We start from the raw sequence: 19051 nt of genomic DNA on the forward strand, positions 1-19051 counted from the left end.
TTTTGGGACTCCATGGATTTAACTCATAGAGGAAAAGGGAAAGGAACCCATTAGGAGAAAATAAGAGGAAGAAGGATTAAGGAATTGATTATATATTACCCTCTCCCTGAAGCTCTATTTATAGATTTATGAAACTACTATATTATAATAATATCCCTGAACTTAGGGTTTAAGGTTTAGGGTTTTAACCCTGGAACTTTCACTTAATTACATAAATGTCATCTTTATGAGATGACTCTTTATTTACCATCTAATCATCAATGTGTGTGGGTCTATGGGTCTTCTCCTTGATCTATGGGCCTTGAGCCCATCTTCTATTTCTCTTGCAACCATGGGTCTTCCTTGGTCTTATGGGTTTAGGCCCATCCGCTTATACACTTTGACATATGGACCTTCTTTGGTCGTGTGGGTTTGGACTCTGTCTTTCAATACTCCCCTGCAAGCTGGGGTGAGAGAACAGCATGAACTCCCAGCTTGCTGCAAATGATGTTTACAATGTTTCTTGTATAATATGTTTTCATCTTCCAACACTCCCCCTCACACTGGTGTTCTCGTTCATGAGACCCAGTTGGTATAATATCAGTGAGAGTAAAATCACTCCTAGCCGCTAAGACATTGCTCTGAAGTATCCACCTCCACTACCGTGTCCCTCCACTACGTAATATTAAGTAATAATATGTTTTCGTTAAATTTGAAACCACTGATTTTATTAAATTAAAAATAGGTTAATTAAACCAAAAAGTTGTCACAACTCAGATTATTGAAAGGAAAAAGGTCAAATTGCCAAATAAAGAATAATAATCAAAATTTTATTTTATATTCTTTTCCCTCGGTTCCAAACATACCCTAAATAGCAAATATTAAACCATTTGAATATATACAAACTCCGAATGCCAAATAAAGAATTTATCCACTAACTGTATGTGCCATCCACAAATGGTTTGCCTTTCAACTTTCAACTTCCCTCCAATGAAGTTGAACAAAATCCAGCAATTGAGCAACGACATCTTTTCAATCCCTCCAGTGAACACCCAGAATTTAGTGAGCCATATCAACTTGGTTCAGCTCCAGGAAAGCACCAAAGCTTTGCCTGTTGGCAGCATTCTTCTCCAGCATTATCAAAATCATAACAAGACTCAAAAACAGGTTTAGCAGCAGCTAACCAAGAGTACCAAACAGTAGACCAACAAGCAACAAGAAGATCACCATATGAACTTTTGTCAACATCCTTTCTACTCCTAGGGCACACGCGAACAACCATCTATTAAACTAGACATTAAATGACTTTGGCTCCAGGGCCTAAATTATTTCTTTAATTCTAAATGAACTCTATAAAAAAAAAGGCAGTGATTTTTCATTGATTGAAACAAAGCTATAATCAAGTTTATGCTGCATGCAAAAAGTGATACAAAATATGCTGGATTACAAAAATTGTAATGTATGTCAGTATTTCCATTAATAACCTCATCATGCTTGGCTAGGCCAAAGTCTGTCTAAAACATCAATTATGAGTAAAGCACCTGTCAGTATCTTGAATAAAACCAGGCTGCTTGCATTCATGTTGGTTGCAACATGGGCCCAAGAATAAGAGTTGGGCAGACACTCACAACGTCAAGTCTGTTCTTCTGTCCGTACTCCAAGCTTCACTTTCTGTTGCTGTTTTTGCAAGGCAATACCAGTTCTAGTAATGGAGTGCTCAGCATAATCTTTTCCAAAGCTTATAGACAAGACTTAGCCATTTACAGAAGTGTCCATAAAACATGGTAAACAATGACACTCCACACCAATATAAAAAGCATAGTATCTACTTGATATCTACATTCAATGAGAGGAGCTCATCCTTATGACAGAAACTAATCCAAATTATAAACAGACTCTTTAACCATCCACTTGCATCAGAGAAACTAACCTCCAAACAGGGTCCAAATTTGTCCATTGATTGTAAACAGAATCTTGAACCATCTACTCGCATAAGAGAAACTAACCTCCAAACAAGGTCGAAATTTGTCAATTGATCAACACTTTTCACAACAAAGCATGATAAGCAAAATTTCCAAAATCAAACCCTATAAAGATGAAATTGAACCATAAATACCATAAACCCTAACCCTAAATCCCCAAATTATGCATAGAAATTAAAATTAAATCAAATACATCTCTAAATTAATTGGAAAAAAATTAGGGCGTAGGCTTACTTTTTGAAATTTGGGGAAAATCGAAGCCAAATGGGGAAATCGACGCCGAATCAAAGTAGAATAGAAGAAATCGACACCAAAATGTCAAAAATCGAAAAAAATCAAAATTGAAATGGGAAAAATCGAACAAAATCGGGAGGTATTTTGGGGGGGAAAGAGAGTAGCGATAGGGAGAAGGAAGTGGGAGCCCGAGATGGAGAAGAGAGGGATAAGAGAGGGAGGCTGAGAGGGATAGGAGTGAGGGAGAAGCGAGTGGGAGGCCGAAAGGGAGAGCAAGTGTGAGGGAGAGAGAGGGAGGCCTAGAGGACTTTCATAGCTATAGGGAGAAGGGAAAGGGAGGTCGATAGAGAGAAGGGAGAAGCGAGAGGGAGAAGGGAGAAGTGAGAGGGATCAGGGAGACCGGAGATGGCTGTAGAAGAGTGAAGAAAATTTTCGAGGAGGAAGAAATGACGAGCGACGAAGAAGACTGAGAGAACGCGAGAGACCAAATAAAAAACAAAACGACGAGGGTTCGAATCGCGGCGCCAGAGACATGTCGAAGAACGGCAAATATGGGCGGAAACCACATTCCGTCGCTTACACATTGGACATGATTTTTGAAGTAATGTTAGGGGGGGTTAGTCCACAATGAAGTGGAATGAATTCTCCCCGCATTATTTAGTTCATCTCACTTATGGCGTTAGTCCAGAATGACTTGAATTGAAGTGAGATAATACCATTTCATTCGCTCAGGCAAAAACAGGGGAAAGTTGTTTCCTACCTATTTTGTGAATCATCAGCTTTCCACACGCGACACGTGTTGCTTCTTCTCCCCCCCTGCTATTCTGCTCTCCCTCTCGTCAGCCTCTCCAGACGATCTCTGCCCCCACCCCCGTCGGCCGTCCTCCCTCTGCCCCCACCTCTGTCGCAAAGCCCCTCAGCCTCCCTCTCTTCCCCCCACCCTCCGCGATCATTCAGCAAAGTATTTTTTCCTCCCTCTACCCCCACCCCCATCGGTCATCCTCCCTCTGCCCCCACCTCCATCGCAGAGCCCCTCGGCCTCCCTCTCTTTCTGCCCCCCCCGGTCGGCCTTCCTTCCTCCCTCTCTCGACCTCCGTCGCAGAGCACGGGAGGCCAGAGCCCCTGGCCCTCCCTCTCTTTCCGCCCCCCCCCCCCCCCCCCCCCCGTCGGCCTTCCTTCCTCCCTCTCTCGACCTTCGTCGCAGAGCACAGGAGGCCAGAGCCCCTCGGCCTCCTGGCTTCTCTTCTCTCTCGGCCTCCCTATTTTCTCCTTCTCGGCGTACCGTCGGAGCGTCGTCGCCGTTGCCTGCTGCCGTCACCATTGCCAAGCCCGCCGCAGAGGAAGACGAAGACGTTGTTTAATTTTTCCTAAGTTAGGAAAAATTAAACATCGTCATAATTGATTTAATTATCCAATTAGTTAAACCATTAGTTTTTCTTTTGTTAATATATTATTAATTAATAATATTTAAAATGTATATTATGTTATTGATAAATTAATATATTTATTTATTTATTATGTATTTACTTATTTTTTATTAAAATAGTGAGTTTTAATGTTAAACTATATCTTATGTTATTACAAAATAATTTTTTTATTTATTATATTCACTTGTGTTATTTTTAACTTTTTTATTTATTTTAAATAATTTATTCTAGTCACACGTAATTAGTATATTAATTTATAATAAACTATAATCATTAATTGGTTTACTTATCCAATTTTTATAATTAATTAAACCATAATTATTATTTTAATTTATAATAAATTATAATCATTAAGTAATATAATATAATTTTTCATTAATTAGGATATTAATATATTCTAATACTACACGTTAAATCACTTATAAGTGTAGTAACCACGCTTATTTTTGTTAATTATATGTTTAGGTATATGTTCTATTTAAGTATATTATAAAATATTATTTATTCTCTTTTTTGTATCATATTTTTCATTTGGGGGCACTAACACTGGAATCTGTTTTCCAGCCACTTAAACTCGTCTATACTAACACCCAAACATGAGTTGAAGTGGAAGCAATTCATCTCACTTCAATTCAATTTTCCACTTCATTTCCACTTCACTGTGGACTAACCCCCCCTTAGTCATGTACTTGACTTGAAGTCCGGCTCTCCCCTTAGGGGGGGGGGGGGGGGGGGGTTAGTCCACAATGAAGTGGAAATGAAGTGGAAAATTGAATTGAAGTGAGATGAATTGTTTCCACTTCAAGTCATGTTTGGGTGTTAGTCCAGGCCAGTTGAAGTGGCTGGAAAACAGATTCCAGTGTTAGTGCTTGGAAAACAGATTTCAGTGTCCTTTTCTAGATAAATGATTATAGTTTGTTATAAATTAAAACAATAATTACGTGTGACTATAATAAATTATATAAAATTAATAAAAAAATTAAAAATAACATAAAAAATATAATAAATAAACCTAATGGTTTAATTAATTATAGCAATTGGATAATTAACCAATTAACGATTACAATTCATTATAAATTAATATACTAATTACGTGACTAGAATATATTATATAAAATTATTAAAAATTACAAAATAGCATAAGGGAATATAATAAATAAAAATAATGGTTTAATTAATTTTAGAAATTGGATAATTAACCAATTAATGATTACAATTCAATATAAATTAACATACTAATTACTTGGGATTAGAATAAATTATTTAAAATTAATAAAAATTTAAAAATAACATAAGGGAATATAATAAATAAACCTAGGTGTTTAATTAATTATAGCAATTGCATAATTAAACCAATTAATGATTACAATTTATTATAAATTATTATACTAATTATTGTGATTAGAATAAATTATTTAAAATTAATAAAAATTTAAATATAACATAAGGTAATATAATAAATAAACCTAATTGTTTAATTAATTATAGCAATTGCATAATTAAACCAATTAATGATTACATTTTATTATAAATTATTATACTAATTACGCGGGATTAGAATAAATTATTTAAAATTAATAAAAATTTAAAAATAACATAAGGGAATATAATAAATAAACCAAATTGTTTAATTAATTATAGCAATTGCATAATTAAACCAATTAATGATTACATTTTATTATTAATTATTAAACTAATTATGTGTGAGTAGAATAAATTATTTAAATTACATAAAACAGTTAAAAATAACATAAATGAATATAATTAATAAATAAATTATTTTGTAATAACATACTATATAGTATAAAAATACTTAATAAATAAAATTAAAACAAAAAGGTATAAAATGACAACAACCAATATAATTAGAGTTTGTGCGTTTAACATCATCAATTGACTAGTTTAGTAGATACGAACGACAACATACATGTTCAAATGCAATAAGGTACAACCACTAATAATCACTCCACATGCTAGTTGCTATGGCATCTCGAAATTGTGCAGCTCTAGTGGATTCTAATGCATGACGCCTCCGCATTGTTGTTGATAGGTTGCCTTCATCCCCAAGATCATCGCTATCATCGCTATCATCGCTATCTCCATCCAAATTTTCACCAGCTAATCGAACCTCATCACCTCCTCCACCTACCTCATCATCGGAATCATCATCTTCCAATTCAAACATATCATTGTAATCCTCTTTACGTATATAATTGTGTAATATGCAACAAGCGATTACAATTTTCATCTGGATCTTATAAGAAAAGGGAGGAGCAACTTTCAACATTTGGAATCGAGCTTTTAAAGCACCAAAAGTTCGTTCAATAGTATTTCTCAAAGATGAGTGCCTTCGGTTGAATAGCTCTTTATCATTTCTAGGAAGGTTGTCTCCAAATTCTTGTAGATGATAACGAGTTCCTCGGTATGGAGCCAAAAATCCTGACATATTTGCATAACCAGCATCGACTAGATAATATTTACCTAGAATACAAAATATTTTTCACATAAGATAATTGAAAAAAAAATAAAAAAAATACTACATAACAATATATTATTTACCTTCAGGTACACAAATTCTATTTTGGCGAGTCAATGCGTCCTTCAATACACGGGAATCAGCTGCTGATCCCTCCCATCCAACAAGTACATAAGTGAATTGCATATCAAATGTACATGCTGCCATCACATTTTGTGAGAGATAGCCTTTTCTGTTCCAGAACCTTTGTTGTTCTTCAAGTTGGATGTTTGCTTTGATATGAGTTCCATCAATAGCCCCAATACAATCCTAATTATATCATTTCAATTAATACAAGTAACTCTAAATATTAATCTAAAATTGTTCATTATATGTCAAGTGATGTTACCTTAAAATACGGATTAAACATTGGATTGTTTAAAATCTTCGAGTGAGTCCGTTCTGAAGGCCGTTTGATGTAATCAGGCCGAAGTTTGATAATAGCATTCAACACCTTATTGAAATACCTACTTATAGTCCAGTTTGATCTATCAAACATCTCTGCTGTGACACTATACGCTTGTCCTTGACCAACAGTTAAGAGAAAATATGCAAGTTGTTCTTCCACTGAGATGGTCTTTGTAGGTGATAAAAATCCTTTGCTATAAAGTATCTCTGCCATTTTTTTAAACACAATTTGATTCATCCTGTGAACTTTTCGAAATTTAACAGGTGATTTCGCTAATGCCTTTTGTAAATAAATCGGACCACCTATCCCACGAGGACGTAATGTACGTCTAGACCTATGGTTCATATAGTATATTCTCATCATGTACATAAGACATGTCAATAAAATCATCATTGTATTCCTATTTTCGTCTTCCATGGAAACCTGCAAATACAATCACCACAACCATAATAACGACTTCAACAATAATTCCTGTTTCTTCATAATATCATCAACACAAAAACATACCATGTTCTTCAATCATAACCTATTTTTAATCACACCTATATAAAATCATCTCCAATCACACACCCACAACATTCATCCACACAATAAGAACACGACAATCATGAAAACCCAAATCTTAACCATAATAAAATTCATAATCTATCAATGATACGTCTTACAAAGTCATAATTAAAAAAACATAATTAAACTTCAAAACAATCGTCCCAAAATACATAATGTACTTCAAAGTATTGACTCCATTTCACCAGCACAATATTTAAGCCAATTAATTCGCTCTTTCACTGGCAGCTTCGTAAACATGTCCTTCTTCATTGGTGTATCTAACAATATAGGAGCGCGAAACTTCATCTCTACTGATAGGTCCGGGATTTCTGTGAGTGCTTCATACCAATTTTCTCCGGTGGCTTTATCATTTTTAGCTTGTAGAGATTGCAGTAGGGTGACAATTCTTGTCATTGTATCAGCGAACATAATACTATCATCAGTGGTCATTTGTGGTCTCTTTCTACGACGACTTGAACTTGACGGGTTAGTACTTGGAGACTGATCAAGTGCCGACTCATTTTCTGTAAAGAATGGCGAAGGAGATTCTCTACCTAAATCGACATCCTCGAGCATATCCACGTGCTCATTTTCTTCCTGATGTTGGACATCATTACACATGTCTTCGTCAGTTTGACTTGTTCTCCCCATGGCTATTGAGTTTCCCACTACCAAAGCCAATTTGTCATAAAGAGGGCAACCTTGTTGTCTGTACTTTTCAGCTTCTTTATGCTCCTACAAGGATAAAACATCATTTAGACGACTTGGCATAGAGTTCTAGTAATGCGAAAAACATACAAAATGTTTTACAGTCAATCATAATTTACTGACCTTGATATAGTCTTGCCATACAGAATGACATCCAGTAACTCGATGTGTGGTTGCATCCCAACCGAACCCACTAGTGTTGAGACAACTTGTTACTGTTTGGTAAGTTTTCTTCCATGATCTTGTTCGATTCTTGAGCTACTCAACAGTTTTTTTATTAACTGTGTCTTAATTGAACCTATTGACACAGTCCAAATATACTTCATGCTTCCAAACCCCATTAGGCATCCTATTCCCCATATTGACTTGCTCAACCAATAGATCGAGCATTTTGTTGTCATCATCGAAGGTCCAAATGTCATATGATCGAGGAGTTTGTTGTCTTCTTCCAGCCATTTATAATCTAAATCCGAGATGGTCGTCATAGAAATTTTTTTTATCAGACAACCATTACTCATCGTAGTAACTAGGGACACATAGAAACACAACCAACAAATAACAAAATACCATGTGGTGGATATTTATAACTCCAAAATCTCCTCACCACATGACATAAACATTCCATAGCACTTCAAACATATTCAACCACATTCTAAAACATTTCAAAAGTAATCTAACTAATTTCATTGCAAATGACTAGAACAATGCAAAAACAAACTCATGAAGTCCAAATTCACCGAACACCCTTGGTAGAGCCCCATATGACTTCGTAGTCACTACGAACCGTACATCGTTATTGATGGGGGTCGGGTTTCGTTGGCTAATGGACGCCCGTGTAGGCGACTCAGCCTTGTTTGAATTGGACCATGTGGTGGATATTTATAACTCCAAAATCTCCTCACCACATGACATAAATATTCCATAGCACTTCAAACATATTCAACAACATTCTAACACATTTCAAAAGTAATCTAACTAATTTCATTGCAAATGACTAGAACAATGCAAAAACAAACTCATGAAGTCCAAATTCACCGAACACCCCTGGTAGAGCCTCATATGACTTCGTAGTCACTACGAACCGTACATCGTCATTGATGGGGGTCGGGTTTCGTTGGCTAATGGACGCCCATGTAGGCGACTCAGCCTTGTTTGAATTGGACCATGTGGTGGATATTTACAACGCCAAAATCTCCTCACCACATGACATAAACATTCCATAGCACTTCAAACATATTCAACAACATTCTAACACATTTCAAAAGTAATCTAACTAATTTCATTGCAAATGACTAGAACAATGCAAAAACAAACTCATGAAGTCCAAATTCACCGAACACCCCTAGTAGAGCCCCATATGACTTTGCAGTCACTACGAACCGTACATCGTCATTGATGGGGGTCGGGTTTCGTTGGCTAATGGACGCCCGTGTAGGCGACTCAGCCTTGTTTGAATTGGACCATGTGGTGGATATTTATAACTCCAAAATCTCCTCACCACATGACATAAACATTCCATAGCACTTCAAACATATTCAACAACATTCTAACACATTTCAAAAGTAATCTAACTAATTTCATTGCAAATGACTAGAACAATGCAAAAACAAACTCATGAAGTCCAAATTCACCGAACACCCTTGGTAGAGCCCCATATGACTTCGCAGTCACTACGAACCGTACATCGTCATTGATGGGGGTCGGGTTTCGTTGGCTAATGGACGCCCGTGTAGGCGACTCAGCCTTGTTTGAATTGGACCATGTGGTGGATATTTATAACTCCAAAATCTCCTCACCACATGACATAAATATTCCATAGCACTTCAAACATATTCAACAACATTCTAACACATTTCAAAAGTAATCTAACTAATTTCATTGCAAATGACTAGAACAATGCAAAAACAAACTCATGAAGTCCAAATTCACCGAACACCCCTGGTAGAGCCCCATATGACTTCGCAGTCACTACGAACCGTACATCGTCATTGATGGGGGTCGGGTTTCGTTGGCTAATGGACGCCCGTGTAGGCGACTCAGCCTTGTTTGAATTGGACCATGTGGTGGATATTTATAACTCCAAAATCTCCTCACCACACGACATAAACATTCCATAGCACTTCAAACATATTCAACAACATTCTAACACATTTCAAAATTAATCTTCAGGGTTGGAATTAATTTGGCCACAATCAACACAAATTACGCACAAAAATTTAAATTAACTCAAACACAAAACTAAATTAGTTGAAAAAAAAATTAGGGTTTCGGATTACATTCTGTTATTCTAGTTACTAGGATTTTCCTAACAAAAGAGAACAACAAAGAGAATAAAAGAAAACACATCAGAAACTGCAACAGTGAATCAAACTGTAGAGGAATGGCATCTAGCAGCAAGTTGCTGGTGGGAGATCTCATAACTAGCAAGAAAATTGACAAGACTTGCATTGGGAAATGTGGAACAGCTAAATGCAGATGCTTTGCTTTGGTTTCATGATTTTACCAAGCGAATGGGTAGAACCACTTAATATTGGATGGTTCGTTTTGGGTTCATGGTCTTACCCAGCGTATGGCCAACTGGGTGTCACCCTCTAATAGGAGCATTGTTAGTGCAAAGGAAAAGTTGCAAGAGAATTTACTCTCTTGAAAACTGTATGGAAATGAGTTAGTCAAGGGGAAAAAGTAGGGAGGGGAACTCACTGCATCTAAAGAACCCGTTATGAGGAAACTGCAAGGGCATGGTCCCAGAAATATGCCATGAACTGACAGCATACTTGATGGGTTGTCAAGTTCTTAAACAGTCAGTTGAGCTATCAACTCTCATGCACAGGAAACAAGTGAGCAAATCTGTATTATTTATTAATGAACGTTTTGTATCTCAGCTTCAATGAATGTGATATTATTGGAATTAATTTGGCCACAATGAAGATAAATTACGCACAAAAATTTAAATTAACTCAAACACAAAACTAAATTAGTTGAAAAAAATATTAGGGTTTCGGATTACCTTCTGAAATTTGGGGGAAATCACCGCCGAATGGGGAAATGTAAGCCCAATGGAAGAAATCGACGCCTAACCGTCGAAAATCGAAGAAGATTGAAGGAAATCGAAGGAATTCGAAACCGGAATAGGTTAAATCAAAGCAAATCGGGGGAGGAGGAAAGAGAAGAGCGAGAACGAGAAGGAAGAGGGAGGCCGAGAGTGAAAAGAGATGGAGGCCGAGAGGGAAAAGAGAGAAGGAGACGAGAGAGGGAGAGGGAAGAGAAAGGCCGAGAGAGAAAGAGACGAGAGAGGGAGATGGGGCGAAAACGAGAGATAACAAGAGAGAGGGAGCAGAGAACGAAGACGAGCGCCGAGCGAGAGGAGCAGAGACGAAGTCGGGCGAAAATTTTCGTCCAGAGACGAAGGCTAAGCGAGAGGAGAGGAGAAAGGAAATGTGGGTAATTTTTTAGTTTCGGGGGGGGGGGGAAGAAGCGACGCCGTCGCTCATGGTAATTCGATGAATTGAAAAAAAGGGCGGAAACAGAATTTCATTGTTTTTTCCTGAGGAGATGAAACGGTGTTATCTCACTTCAAGTCAATTCATTTTGGACTAACACCATAAATGGGATGAACTAGGTAATGCGGGGGGAATTCATTCCACTTCATTGTGGACTAACCCCCCCTTAGGAAACATTAATTTGGCAACTCGTCTTCCTCCCCGCCATATTTGGCGGAAATAGAGCTCGACAGGAGGAAACTTCCCCGCGGAGGCCCAAAATTTTTCGTTCCCCGTCGACGAGCGGCTGTCAGTCACCCTGCGGTGAGTTCCGCCAGGAAATTTTTTGAGCAAGGAAGGCAAAAACCGTCCAGAAACTGTAACAAAGCTAGCGGGATTATTCCACCGGTGTCGTCGGCTGGATTCCATTGTCTTTGGTCTCCAAAAATCATCAGCACCAGCAGTCATTTTTTTTTCTCGTTCATGGTGGCATCGTCTATGGCAATAGCGATGTGACCTTTGGGCCCTGACTAAACGGTAACCCATCAACAATAGTTTTTTTTTCTCGACGTCCACCTGGTTGATCAGCTACGTGTAGCGGCGGTTCAACTCACACAGCGTGCTCCCTCAGTGGGAAGCATTTGACAAAGGCTTCGAATGAAAAAAAGAGTGAGACCCATTATTGGTCTGGAAGAGAAATATGTCACACAGCGGCAGCTGTGCCAAGGACGGCGTAATTTGAAAATCTACTTGAAAGACAAAGGTCAACCAATTCAACACGAGAAGAAGAAACCATGTAAAACAAGCGTATGAGACAGAGATAAAAGAAAGAAAAAAATTTGGTCTAACGAATCAAACTCTACTTCCAACTAGGCTAAGAAAAAAATATCATTAATATGCCGGGTAAAGAAAAAAAGACAACAAGAGAAAAGAAAAAAAATAACCGATTTCTAGAATCATAAAAACCATACGACGAGTCCTGAAAATCAAAGCTCTGATACCATGTTGATTTTCAGGACTCCATGGATTTAGCTCATGGAGAAAACGGAAAAGAAACCCATTGGGAGAAAACTAAAGGAAGAATGGTTATGGAATTGATTATATTTTACCCTCCCCCTGAAGCTCAATTTATAGATCTATGAAATTACTACATTATAATAATACCCTGAACTTAGGGTTTAGGGTTTTAACCCTGGAACTTTCACTTAATTACATCAATGTCATCTCTATGAGATGACCCTTTATTTACCATCCTGCCATCAATGTGTGTGGGCATATGGGCCTTGAGCTCATCTTCTATATTTCTTGCATCCATGGGTTTTCCTTGGTGTTATGGACTTGGGCCCATCTTCTTATACACTTTGATATGTGGGCCTTCATTGGTTGTGTGGGTTTGGGCTCTGTCTTCCAACACATCTGACCCCGAGACTACATCACCACCACCTTCCCCCAACAATAGGAACGAAGATCAGGGAGGGGAGGGCGAAGGAGGGAAGGCAGGAAGGGGAGAAGGAGAGTGAGGGGAAGGAGGAGAGGATTTTCAACTATAGATAAAGGACGGAAGCCTTGAGAAGAAGACAGCTTATGGAGAACAATGACTACTCGAGGAAGATGGATTTCTCAAATTACGTGCTGACAAAACAAGATCAAGGGACTGACGGAACAATCCAAACATCCACAAGAGAGAGCATAGCTCTCTGGTTTCACGGCGAAACGAAACACACGAAGATGAATCCAAAATTGTTTCCATTGGGGATTTCCCCCTTTCATTAAGTATTTATCCTTTAGGTTTTCCTGTTACAAAATGGCCCATGGGCCCAAGACAATACCACCTCATCCCATTAAGCCTAATCAAATAACCCTATATACATATCCCAAATTATACAACAATTATGAACATAAATTACATTTAATATACATTTTAACATATCGTAACATCCCCCCTCAAATTGATAATGGTGAGTCAACCACCAACAATTTACCAACCAAAAAATTTATGTCGGGATTGAGACAATGCTTTGGTGAAGACATCGGCCACTTGAAGATCCGAAGAAATGTACGTTAGAGATATTACCCGGCGCTCCAAAGTATCGCGGATGGAGTGACAGTCAACCTCAATATGCTTGGTACACTCATGAAAAACCGGATTGGCTGCAATCTATATAGCACTTGTATTATCTACATGAAGCAGTGTAGATGAGGGTTGAGGAAACTGGAGCTCAGCAAGAAGACCACGGAGCCAAATAACTTCCGAACACGCAATAGAAATAGCACAATACTCGGCCTCGGTAGATGACTTGGACACTCGATCTTGTTTCTTACATTTCCAAAAAATCAGTGCATTGCCTAAAAACATACACCAGCCTGTAGTAGAGCGACGGGTATTGGGGCACCCTGCCCAATTAGCATCACTGCAGGCAACCAGATGTAGCGCGGAGCCAGTAGGAAAAAATAAACCAGGAGCAGGGGAGCCGCGCAGATAGCGGATGATGCGCTGAACTACCGCAAGATGAAGGTGTCGAGGAGATGTCATAAACTGACCTTATGAACAGCATAGGAAATGTCCGGGCGAGTAGTAGTCAAGTAGATGAGACTCCCGACTAGTCGTCTATAGATAGTCGGATCATCAAGGAGAGTCCCTTCATCTTTCCGATATTTGACATTGACCTCCATAGGGGTAGCCACCGAAGATGTGTCCTCCAACTCAGCGAGTATGATAAGATCTTGAATATACTTATGTTGGTTTAAGAAAATACCTTTGAGTGTGTGATGGACTTCCAGCCCTAAGAAGTAGGTGAGGCGTCCAAGATCCTTCATAAGTGGCATGCAACACCTTCTGAAGCGTGGTAATCAGTCCAGAGTCAGTGCCAGTAATGATGATGTCATCCACATAAACCAAGAGAATGACCATGTCTATAACAGACTTATGATAAAAGAGGGAGGAATCATACTGACTCTGGGTAAACCAGTGGAGGATAAGGGTGCTACGAAATTTCTCAAACCAAGCCCGGGGGTCTTGTTTAAGCCCATACAAAGGACGTCATAGCTTGCAGACGTGATCAGGAGAGGATGTAGACATACCCGAGGGAAGCTTCATATAGACATCTTCCTGCAGATCACCGTGGAGAAAGGCATTCTTCACATCCATCTGATGCAATGGCCAAGATTGAGAGGCTGCAATGGCTAAGATAGTACGGACTGTGGTCATCTTGGCAACTGGGGCAAAAGTTTCCTCATAATCAATCCCATATTCCTACCTGTTCCCCAGGGCCACAAGGTAGGCTTTGTACTGATCCAACGATCCATCGGAACGCAGCTTGACAGAGAAAACCCACTTACTTCCAAGAGGCCGAATAGTAGCAGGGCAAGCCACAATGTCCCAGGTGTGATTCTCCTCTAGCGCTTGTAGTTCAGTTTGGATGGCCTTTTGCCAACACGCATGTGCTATAGCCTGTTTATATCCAGAATGAATGGAAATAGAAGACAAAGTAGCTACCAGAGATATAGGGGAGGGAAAACCATACTGGTCAGGAGGGTGAGAACTACGTGTGGATCTGCGAAGATGGAGGGGAGCAGAAGTAGAGGGAGGATTAGGGTCAAGCGCAAGGTCAGAAGGAGGAGAGGGCAACGAAGCAATGGGTTGAGGCTCATCAAAGCTTGGCAAACTAGACAAAGAGGTAGACGGAAGTGTAACTTGAGAGGGAAAGAAATATTGGTTTTCAAAGAAGACCACATTCCGAGAAACACGGACTCGACGCGCCTGAGGATCATAGCAAACATAGCCCTTTTGAGAACCGGCATACCCAAGAAATGCACACATAACGGATTGAGCTATAAGTTTATGTCGTTCATGATCAGGTAAATGCACAAAACAAACACAACCGAACGTCCAAAGATCTGTGTAGGACGGAGAATAACCTTTTAACAAAGGGAGAGACATGATGCAAGACAGGCGAGGGCAGGCGGTTAATTAAATGGACAAAGGTAGAGAGAGCTTCACACCAAAACCTAGGAGGAACGGATGATTCAATGAGAAGGGTGCGGACCATATCAAGAAGGTGACGATTTTGGCACTCAGCAACACCATTTTGTTGGGGTGTCGAGGGATAACAACGTTGAGAGATAATGCCTTTGTTTTGAAGAAATTCTTAGAATTCTACCGACATGTACTCGCATCCAGAGTCAGAGCGGAGTACTTTAAGGTGAGCAGAGAACTGAATTTCAATGAGTGCAAGAAACCTCTTTAAAACGAAAAAAACGTCAGACTTAGCTCATAGGAAGTAGACCCAGGTAAATCGACTAAAGTCATCAATAAAGGTGACAAAGTACTTAATTTGTGCATGCGAGATAACGGAAACAATTCCCCAAACATCACTATGAATAAGGTCAAAGCAGTGGGAGGCATGCGAGGCATGATGCAAAAATGATAAAGTTTTACTTTTGCCAAGTTTACATGATGAACAGTCAAAAGACGTGTCATGAGAAGTACAATCTTGATTGCCTAATAAACCCGATTTAAATAATGTACGAAGTACAGCCGAGTTTGGGTGGCCTAAACGTCTATGCCACAACTTAGGGCCAGATCCAACAACATTACAAGCAAAAGAAATTATAGGAGAACGTGGAATAAAAGTGGATAGAAAGACTTTAAGTGGAAATAGCCTGCCCACTTTAGGCCCCTTCGCGATCACCTTCCCCGACGTTTGATCCTGCACAACATAGCCAAAGCGAGAAAACTGAACATTACAGTTTTTATCAACCAATTGACCAACATACAAAAGGTTTGTTGCCAGGTCAGGAGACACAAAGACATCAGCTAAAGATGGAGAGAGATCACCAACAGCACTGATAGGCAGAGTGCTGCCATCAGCAGTGTTGATGTGCAGATTGCCATCGTACTTTCGGACATTCGAAAGAGATACCACATTGTTGGTCATGTGGTTAGAGGCACCAAAATCAAAATACCATGGTTGAGTAGAAAGGTTCTGTTTACCTGAGATACCAAAAGTAGAAAAGGCAGAAATGATAATCTGTTGTACCATTTCAGGAGTGAGAGTGGTGGAACTGGCAGGTGCTGGTGGAATAGGAATGATAGGTACCGAAACTGCAGGCGGCAATGTGGCAGAACTAGATGTACCGGTGGATGCATGATAAGTTGTAGGCTTCCTCCGTGGAGGTCGTGTAGGGCAAACGGTGATGTGATGACCGGCTTCTTACAGTAGCTACAGAATAGAACCGACTTCTTGGGGCAGTCCCAAACAAAGTGACCATAAGCCTTGCAGTGGAAGCACTGAAAAGAATTGGTGTCCCAACCCTGAGGCCTTCCTTGTGCTACATAAGCTACAGGAGCCGAGAGATCAGCCTGAACGTGAGGTTCCATGCCAGCCTGAGTAGTAAGGCGCTGCTCCTCCCGGAGAAGTTCACTCAAACAGGCATCTAGGGACAGCACCGGATGACGATTCATCAGATGTGATCAAGCAATCTCAAACTCGGGACGAAGCTTCATCAAGAATTGATCCCGTTTACTGGTGTCATGTACAGCTTGCACAGTAGAGAGAGCAGCAGCAGGGACATCCTCGTAAACTATGTCAGTGTAGTCAGCCCATAGATTTTGGAAGCCCGAGAAATATTCTTCAATCGAACGACTGCCTTGGGTGAAATTTGCAAGTTCATATTCAACTTGAAATCTACGGGCCATGCTAGTTTGACGATAAACCTTGTGGAGGTAATTCCACATATCGACGGCAGTTTTGTAGGGCCTCGGATTTGGGACTAGGTGAGGCTCAAGAGATCCAAGTATCCAAGTCATGACTCTAGCATCCATGATGATCCATTTTGACAATGCATCAGCATCGCCAAGTGCCGAATCACTCCCATCAATATGACCCTATAAACCTCTTCACTGAACAAATAACCGGAACTAAAATTCCCAAGTACCGTAGTTTTTGCCCGTGAACCGAATAGGAGCGAAATCGGACTTGTCTGCTGACATGATAAAATTGAATCTAGCAAAATTCTTGATGCACCCCTGCAAGAAAAGAAATTCCAACTATACCCCCACTTTTTGGAAATTGCAAATGAACCCCTACACTTGCAAAAATCCAAGAGTTGCCCCCAGGTTAACTGAAATTCGAATTAGATCCCCAAACTGTTAGAAATTTGAAAAGCACCCTCACACCTTCAAAAATTCCAGAATGGCCCCCAAATTTTCAGAAATTGCAAATCGGCCCCCAAAGGTTCTCAAATTGCAAAACGACCATATGCCAAATAATCACTCGAAATGAACGCGCGGGAGAAAAAAAAATCTTACATTTGTTCCCCCTTTCGACGAGTTTCCCGGTGAGAACCCCCATCCCATTTTAGCTTCTCCGACAATGAAACCACCGATGGAGTTTTTTCGATGACGGAACCACAACGTTTTCGAGCTCGGAGAATACTTTCCGACAACCCCTTTTGTTTCCCCTTCCGGCTAGAACCCCCTTCCTGGCAACGGAACCCCCGTAACTCGTCCGGCAATGGAACCACCCGACAAGTATTTCCAATAGCGCCTGAAATCAATGCCGAAAGCGAAGAGAAAAAAAATTTGTCGGACAACGCAGGTCATCAAACAAAATTACGTCGGACGATTACTCTTCAAAGCTCTGATACCATGACAAAACAAGATCAAGGGACTGACGGAACAGTCCAAACATCCACAAAAGAGAGCGTAGCTCTCTAGTTTCACGGCGAAACGAAACACACAAAGATGAATCCAAAATTGTATCCGTTGGGTTTTCCCCCTTTCATTAAGTATTTATCATTTAGGTTTTCCTGTTACAAAATGGCCCATGGGTCCAAGACAATACCACCTCATCCCATTAAGCCTAATCAAATAACCCTATATACATATCCCAAATTATACAAAAATTATGAACATAAATTACATTTAATATACATTTTAACATATCATAACAGGCCCAATGTTTTTCCAATTTATTGTTTTCCGATTTGTCTTGATTGGAAAATCTTGGGTGAAAATTATTCAACTTTCCAAGTAAGAATTTCCTTTAGATAAATGGTCCTTGAAAACATATTTCTACATAGAAATGATTTTCTAGTATTTCCTTAAAAAGGCCTAAGTGTTCAAATACTGGCATTAGCACATGGGTTTAGTGCACATAACTTCCAGTCTTTGCAAATTTTGCAATATTGTAGGAAAAGCTTCAAAAGTGGAATCTACAGGTGGTCGGTAACATTCATGAAAAATGTCATAAATTTTGAACCAACAATTTCATTCTCTCCATACCCAATATCCTTAGGGCCCAGCTTTATTGGCTTGTTATATGGAGGAGAAATGGCCTCATTTTGATTATGTTAAGGTTGCAAGAACTCCACCGGTGTAGGAAGTCTAAGAGAACGTTCATTAATTTTTGTGAACAAGAATATATATTTTCACGTGAAAATAGATAGTGGCCGATTCATTAATCAAATTCAGGAATGTTTTATGGAGCAGGGATCCGATTACATTTATTTGCTGACAAGCATGAATCATATTTTTCAATTAGATAAGCTCAACAACGATCACAAAAACATTTTTTAGGACTTATATTTGGCAAAAGCCATTCCTTAAGTTCGTACTTGGTTAACATACAAGTCCCATCATCCCAATGTTATCAAGGTCTTAATAGGACTACATTGACTCGTCAGACTTTTCAAGGTGTTATTCAGAGGTTTGAACATCGATAATAGCAATTGGAGTCTCAAGATTTGACTCTAGCTGGGGTCAGCAT

General features: G+C 39.3%; 1 long non-coding RNA gene across 1 annotated transcript; it reads right to left on the reverse strand.

The window, feature by feature from the left end:
• Nucleotides 1-1332: 1332 nt before the first annotated feature.
• Nucleotides 1333-2636, reverse strand: LOC137948708 (uncharacterized). The gene is made up of 2 exons (XR_011111644.1): nt 2196-2636; nt 1333-1980 (listed from the first exon to the last, which is right to left on the reverse strand). It is a non-coding gene; the product is annotated as an uncharacterized lncRNA (long non-coding RNA).
• Nucleotides 2637-19051: the final 16415 nt, after the last annotated feature.

Source organism: Aristolochia californica, unplaced genomic scaffold (genome assembly GCF_029961685.1).
Source record: "Aristolochia californica isolate CCGP_79_NKW_82.1479 unplaced genomic scaffold, dmAriCali1.0.hap1 SCAF_13, whole genome shotgun sequence".
Lineage (NCBI taxonomy): Eukaryota > Viridiplantae > Streptophyta > Magnoliopsida > Piperales > Aristolochiaceae > Aristolochia > Aristolochia californica.